Raw genomic sequence first — 8516 nt, 5'->3', positions numbered from 1 at the left:
TTATCATGAAAACACATAAATTAAAATAATAGCTAAAAATAATTATTTCTGTTTGCAAATTTTTAAACACAATTCTGGTGATTCAGGAGTTAGACAGAAAGGTATCATAAAAAATTTTAACTACCATAACTAAACAATAAATGAACCCAGTGAAAGTTGGAAAAGGAAAATAATATCAAAAAGAACAGAAAGCTATGAAATAAAAACAAATGTCAAGTAGAGAAGCAATAAAATGAAATGTTGGTATTTGGAAACACTAACAAACTGAACAAGCCTCTGGTAATATTGAATAAGGGAAAAAGTGACGAAGTAAAAATAAGCTACTAGGAATGAAAAGTGGGAGTACTGCAGGTATAACAGAGATTTTTAAATTAATAAGTGAATACTTTAAAAATTAGAAGATAAGAGAGACACTGATTGCCCTTTGTTCTGGACTGTCTTATCAGGGATGTCTGTATAGTGAACAGCCTTAGACAATATGGTATCTTCCTCTGCAGCAAAGGGCAGTTTAATTTGTTATCTAATATAAAGAAGGTAGTGTCTCTTTCAGAGCAAAAGGCAGGTATACTTACTGCCCAATATAAACAATTCAGTTTCCCCAAGTTCAGAGTTCTCCTATAATGCAACCCATTACAGTGTATATACAGGCATCCATCCGAGCCCATCTGCATCACCCCCATGGGACTTAAGAGACAAGAACTGATGCTAGTACCAAACTCACGCTGCTTGCTCTTCCTTAAGTAAAGTCCCTTATCTCTGACAGGAGTTCATGTCTTCTTCCAGCATCGTGGAACTCCATCCACAGAGCTAACGTGTTGGTTTCCTAAGCAGGGTAAAAATTTTTCAGCATTTTCACAGTTCTTGACCTTGACAACATGATTCTAAAATGTATAAGGAAGAGCCAAGATAAACCAAGATCTTCTTATAGAGGAAGAACAAGTGCTAGAAAAGATGGACAATTCAGTAATTAAGCTAGGACAACTGTTATCCATGTGAGTATAAAATTAAATTGGATTGCCGGGCATGGTGGCTCACGCCTGTAATCCCAGCACTTTGGGAGGCCGAGGCGGGGGGATCACGAGGTCAAGAGATCAAGACCATCCTGGCCAACGTGGTGAAACCCTGTCTCTACTAAAAATACAAAAATTAGCTGGGCATGGTGGTGGGCGCCTGTAGTCCCAGCTACTTGGGGGGCTGAGGCAGGAGAATCTCTTGAATCTGGGAGGCAGAGGTTGCAGTGAGCCAAGATCACACCATTGCACTCCAGCCAGTGACAGAAGGAAACTCCATCTTAAAAAATAAAATAAAATAAAATAAAATAAAATAAATGAAATTGGATCGCAACTTCATACCCCATACGAAATTAATTTCAGATGGAGTAGAATCTTGAATGTGAAAGAGGAAAACTTTATAAGTTTTGGAAGAAAATAGAATAGAATATATCTATGACTTCAGGTTAGGAAAGACAGAAAAAGCATCAACCATAAAGTAAAAGATTGATATACTCAAACACATAAAAGGTTAAACTTTTGTTTCACCCAGGGATTTTTTTTAAGTGTTAAAACAAAGTTAAAAAGGCAAACCAGAATCTGAATGAAGATTTTTGCCACACAAATAGCTAACAAAGGATCAGTAACCAGACTATTTATCAATTCCTTAAAAAAATCAAGATGAAGATGGCAAATAACCCAATAGAAAAATAGACAAAAATAGGAATAGATATATTTTAGAAAAGAAAATTTGAATGAATGTCCCAATAAACATTGGAAAAGAACATGATGTCACTTTAGTAACCAGAGAGATACAAATGAAACCACAATATACCAGTTTATGCCCACGTGGTTGGTAACAACACTAGAGTCTAACCTACTCTCCAGGTGAGAAAATAAATTGGTACAATCATTACTATCTATGATTTTAACACCTAGGTTAATTCTCTAGAAAAGCTTTTGCACAAGTTTCCAAGAGACATGTACAAGAGTGTTGGTAGCAGCATTGTTTGCAAAGTCAAAAACCAAATGTCTGTCAATAAGTTATTGGATTATTAAATGTGATACAGCATATTCATAGAATGGAGAACTAAACTGTGGTGAAAAATGAGTAAACTACAGCTACATATTACATGGATGGATTTTAAATTTTTTTTTCAGTGAAAAAAAGTTGCTGAAGAATACTTAAAATATGTATCAGTGGGTATTTCTGGGGAGAGACAAGGAAACAGCAGTAGACCCAAGGGGACAGATAATGATCTTCAATGGCATCGATAATATTCTATTTCTTAAGTTGAGCAATGCTTTCAAAAGCATTCATTTTAAAATTATACTTTGTAACTTACATATAACTCTCATATATTCATAATAAAATGGGGAAAAGAGACCATTAGAAGAGAAAACTATTTCTAAATGCATAGGCTATTTACTAAATAAGCAAGTTTTTAACTTCTGTAATTGCTTAGTAAACTTGGTAAAGGACAAACTCTTAAGTGAAAAGTTCTTCTAATTCTGTTGTCTGAGGGGCAGAGTTAAATTTATCTGGGCCTTTCTTCACACAGAGGGCATTTTCTTTTTTTCTTTTCTTTTTTTTTTTTTTTGAGACGAGTCTCGCTCTCTGTGGCCCAGGCTGGAATGCAGTGGCGCAATCTCAGCTCACTGTAAACTCCGCCTCCTGGGTTCACGCCATTCTCCTGCGTCAGCATCCGGAGTAGCTGGGACTACAGGCGCCCGCCACCACGCCCTGCTAACTTTTTGTATTTTTAGTAGAGACAGGGTTTCACGGTGTTAGCCAGGATGGTCTCAATCTCCTGACCTCGTGATCCTCCCGCTTCGGCCTCCCAAAGTGCTGGGATTACAGGCGTGAGCCACCGCGCCCACCCACAGAGGGCATTTTCAGTTGCTATACCTTATTGCAGGCGGGGGCACAAGGAAAGACTTGCCTGTTGGGAGGGGCGTGTCTTACACCTTAGGAAGAATCCTCAGCTTTACTTTCCTGTCTCTCCTGGAGCTCCCTCCTACCCCCTAGCTGAGTAGGCCAGCTTTTGGTGCAAAATCTCCCACATTGGCAAAGTTCCTGCATATGCTGTGCAGTATGTGCCTTGAATAAAAATCCTGAAGATTAGGTGGTTCAGGCTGCATCATCCCAAAGCAAAGAGCACCTCTTTGAAGCTTACCTGCCCTGAGAGAGGCCTTTCGACTAGTGGTTGATGGTATCTGTACTTACTTTACCATAGCTCCAATTACAGGATATTGTAATTATGAGATAACTGATCTGTATTGTTTTCTAAAATTAATCCGTATCCCTGATTTGAAAGAGATCAGAGACTGGATGTATTTCACTTTAGTGTGCCCAGTGTATATAGTGTCTGGCACGGGGTATGTAAAGGATTTTTGTCCAGAGGAGTGGAGAGACAGTACTTACAGATTTTATATTTCAATCCTAGGTTTCCAGAATGATTCCAGAGATTCATGGCTTCTTTGTAAATTTTCTGCACACAGGAAGTAGAATCTGCCTCAGAATCAGCTAAATTTGTTATTCAGGTCTTTCTCTTTCCTTTGCTAATGGCTTCATTCCTAAAACATATTCATTTGTTTTCACAGCAAATACAAACTTCGCACCCAGTGTGCATAAGGTAACAGGCGTTCCAGTAGGAATAAGAGACATGTCGGCCTTCAAGCAGTTTTAAATTTAATGGAGAAATATTAATTCCCCATTAATATTAATATGAAGTTTAGACCCTCATTTAAAGACCCTCATGTAAACAGCAGATACTGTAATGCCAGACTATCTAGGTTTAAGTTGTGGCAACATTGCTCATGAGCTGTGTAACCTAAGGCAAGGAAAATTACTTTGTTTTGTTTATCTCTGTTTCCTTACTTATACAATGTAGGTGATAACAGTGTTTATCTGGAGTATTGTGAAAATGAAAGAGTCAATGTACGTGAAACACCAAGAACAGTCCATGACACATCATAAGTGGTATAGAAATCATAGCTGCTACAATGAAGAAAACAGCTTGATGGGAATGGTGATGGTGGTGATGATGGTGATGGTGGTGATGATGGTGGTGGTGATGATGATGCTTCCCTCTATAGATAGTCATCCTTCAGTATCCACAGGGATGATTCCAGGACTCCTTCCCCCACTTGTATAATAAATCCATATATGTTCAAATCTCTTATGGTGTACTATTTGCATATAACCTATGCACAGTCTCTTGTATACTTTAAATTATCTCTAGATTACTTATAATACCTCATACAATGTTAATACTTACAACAGTTGTTGTATTGGTTTTGTGTGTTTTTTTATTGTTATATTGCTTTTTTAAATTTTTTAGATGTATTTTTGATGCAGGGTTGGTTGTAGATTTGTGGATACTGAACCCACAAATTCAGAGGGCCAACTGCATACATATTTCCCTGTCCTTAGACTCAACCGGGATCTTCTGATTATTTGCAAAATAGTCCCAGAACCCCAGTATTCTAGTCAATAAATTATCAGAATGAACTGGGGAGATTTTTTATAACATATCCTCACCCACCAATTTGTTCAATATAAATCCACTCGTGGTTTACAGAAATCCCAAACTCAGAATTCCCTTGAGCTGTCTCATCAGTTAGCTAATGGGTCCTTGCACAAAAGGATGAAAAGTAAAAAGGGAAAAACACGAGATATTAATAACATTTTACAATTGTTATGGTATAAAAATGTCATAACATCAAATTTAAGCCAAAAAATAAAACAAAAAGGAAAACAGCAAAAGAGAAAAAGAGGGAAGAAAGTATTAGAGTAATTAATGAAAGTACAAATGCAATACCTACGAGATAGAAGTTTCATGTACAGATAGATTCACAGATTTCATTTGTAAAAGTGCTGGATACAATTGATCCCTTCACAAACATTCTCCTCTAGCTCATGACATGGTTTAATTAAAACCAGGAACAGTTTTTAGCCCCCTGATCTTTGCTGCTTATAGTCATAAGGAATTGCAACCTAGCTTGGTACCTAAATAAACTGAAAGCCTGATTTAGTAGTATATTCTTTTGTAACAAATGGCTGAGTCTCAGCCAATCACAGAAGCTGAGCTTCAACCAATCACTGATTGATACCTGGTCAGACCATGCAGAAATACAGCAAACTGAGAGCTGTAACTAATCTAGCTATTTCTGTACCTCACTTCTTTTCCTCTATCTGTAAATACTGCCTGTCCACATTGTCGAGCAGAGTTCTCTGAACCTCTTCTGGTTCTGAGTGTTTTCCTATTAGAGAATTGTTCTTTGTTCAATTAAACTCTGTTAAACATAATCTGTCCAAAGTTTTTCTTTTAACAGAATGGACTACTGTATAGTAAATAGGCAAAACTGAAATAATCCTTTTGAAAGAAGACATTTTCCAACAGTCAAATAGCAACAATAAATTCATTCAGGTTCTTAGAGGTACATTTGCAATCAAGTCATTTAGATGCTTTCAAAAGAAAAAAGTAAACCTAAAACTGAGATATTTTAAGAAGAAAAAAAAGACAATTCCTTTGCCTCGGTCAGTTTTCTCTAATCCTTGTAGAAGCTTATTTTCTTCCCCACTACCCCACCACCCCATGCACCTTATTGCCAAAATGTCAGTGCATACTTATTTGTTAATCATACGCCTTCCTCTTACTAATACCACCCAATTCCTTCCTTTCCCATCTGGCCTTGCTTCTTCAAGAAGAAAAACTTTCTTGAGACACTCCTCCCCCTTTTTAATGTAAATCAATCAAACTTGCCCAGCTTCTTGGAAATCTGCAGTTCTCCTCATTACCCTTATCAGATCAACAAAAACCACAGGCTTTTTTGTCAGCTGCCCAAGGCTCACAAAACTCCAATCTCTTTAAGAACTGGAAGTCAAAGGGAAAGCTGTGAATATTTAAAACGTTTTCTTTTAATGCAAGTCGCATGCTCTTACGCAACTGTATTCTCAATTGGACTATGAATTTCTTGAAAACAGGAACCATATTTTCCTCATTTTTATAAATGCCCGCCATAGGTATGCCCTAAAGAGGCCTCTTGAGCCCCAATTGCATGTACTGCCTACTGCATGTACCATCTATGGGCATTTCAGCATTTTATTTAGAAGGAGCCTAGAGGGAAATTTGAGGGAAGAGGGTCTAGGTAGGAAACTAGTCTTGAAGCAACACTCATATGGTAAGCAGACTATGTTCTCTTTGATTGCATGCTTATTCCATTTATTCATTCATTTCATTTATTAAAAAATATTGCCCGGGTGCGGTGGCTCACACCTGTAATCCCAGCAGTTTGGGAGGCCGAGGTGGGCAGATCACGACGTCAAGAGACCGAGACCATCCTGGCCAACATGGTGAAACCCTGTCTCTACTAAAAATATAAAAATTAGCTGGGCATGGTGGTGCACGCCTGTAGTCTTAGCTACTCGGGAGGCTGAGGCAGCAGAATCACTTGAAACCGGGAGGCGGAGGTTGCGGTGAGTCAAGATTGCACCACTGCACTCCAGCCTGATGACAGAGCGAGACTCTGTCTCAAAAACAAAACAAAATGAGACAAAAAAAAAATTACATGTCAACTATGTGTCAAACACTATTCTTGGTGCTAGGGAATTCAGCAGAGAACAAAACACGCAATGATACATACTTTCATTAATATGACATTAATATGTTAGATAGTGATAATTATTATGAAGAAAAATAATTCAGGGAAGAATAGTGAGTTCTGGGGTGGAGGTTTTTGATTTTTTAAAGTGGAAAGTCAAGAAATGCACCACAGAGAAGGTGGCATTGAATGAAAACCTCAAAGTGGTTTGAGAGAGAGTGGTGCAGATATGTGGACAGTGTTTCAGGCAGAGAAAATAACCTGGGATGTCTGAGAAAAGCAAAGAAGCTGGGGCTACTGCAGTAAGAGCAAGAGAGTTAAGAATAGGTGTAGCCAGAGAGTTATCAGAATATAAGATTGCGTAGGGCATTTTTAGGCCAATATAAGGACTGGCATTTTTAGGTCATGAAGAGAACTGGCATTTACTCTGCCTAAAATAGGAAACCACTGGAGCATTTTGAGCAGAGGAATTGAACTGTCTGATTTAAAATTTTAAAAGGTTCTGGCTACCTTGTGAGAAGAGACTGAAGTAAGATATGCATGGAAGTAGATCATCAGTTATTAGGTTATCACAATAATCTAGGCAAGAGAGATGGATCAGGGTGATAACAGTAAACTTCGTGAGAACATTTCAGTTGCAAATATATTCCAGATTTACTGACCAGATTTGATAAGGAATATAGAAAAAGAGGAAAGAACAAGAGATGACAGAGTGTAGGCAGAAAAGAGAAAAGGTTCAAAGACTGAGCCCTGCAGTATTTCAACATTAAGAGCTTGAATTGCAGAATAGGAACCATCTCAAGGCTTTAAATATAAGTGCTGAACAATCTCAAATTTATATTTCTATCCCAGATTTCTCTAAAATTCAAGTTGTAAAATCCAGCTGGTTACTTTATGTCTCCACTTGGAAACAAGTTTTGAAGCAGTACTCATATAGCAAGCAGAGTATGTTCTCTTGTATGTTTTTTCCATTTATTCATTTCTCAATGATGTCCCATTTAGACATCTCAAAATTAATGTTCACATTTGAGTTTTTGACATTCTCTCCAAAACTCAATCTTTTTAGAGTCTTCCAAATCTCAAAGAATAGCAACTCTGTCCTTCCCATTGCTCAGGTCCCCAAACTTACAGTCATTCTGCCTCTCACATCCTAATATCCAATCCATCAGCAAATCCTATTGGTTTTGCCTTCCAGAAGCTGACCACATCTCACCACCTACACACCCACCAGGGCACGTTGAACCAAGCCACCCTCTATCTTTCCTAGATTATCACATAGCTTTCTAAATGGTCTCCTTGCTTCTCTCCTTGTCGTACTGTGATCCATTCTCCACAAAGCAAGCACAGTGGTCCTGTTAGGACAGGAAGTTGTATTATCTTTTCTCTGTGCAAAACTCTCTCACAGCTTCCTATCTCAGGTAGAGCAAAAGCAAAGTACTTATGGCTGATGGGCCTGTGCTACCTCCTAACTTCTCTCTCCCTTACATGGCTCTAGTTACACTAGCCTCTTCACTTCCCTCAAATATACCTAAATATATCCCCACCTCAAGGCCTTTGTAACTGCTCATTCTGCCTGGGATGTTCTTCCCTTAATAAATCCTCACGGGTTGCTTCTGCATTTCCTTCAGGTCTTTACTTACATGACACCTTCAAAATGAAGCCTTCCTTGGTCATCCTATCTAAATCACAATCTCTCCCCAAACAATGCTACCTGGCTTCTCTACTATTTTTTCTTAGTATAATACTTCTTATTCTCTAACATACAGGACACTTTACTAGTTTTTCTTGTCCAGTGCCTGTTTCTCCCACTAGAATGTAAGCTCCATTAGAATGGAAAGTTTTAAAATCGTACTTACTTCTTTTTTTTTTTTTTTTTTTTTTTTGAGATGGAGTTTCGCGTTTCACTCTTGCTGCCCAAGC

Source organism: Nomascus leucogenys, chromosome 7b, assembly GCF_006542625.1.
Source record: "Nomascus leucogenys isolate Asia chromosome 7b, Asia_NLE_v1, whole genome shotgun sequence".
Lineage (NCBI taxonomy): Eukaryota > Metazoa > Chordata > Mammalia > Primates > Hylobatidae > Nomascus > Nomascus leucogenys.
The sequence above is the reverse complement of the archived record's forward strand: the minus strand, read 5'-3'. Positions refer to the sequence as shown.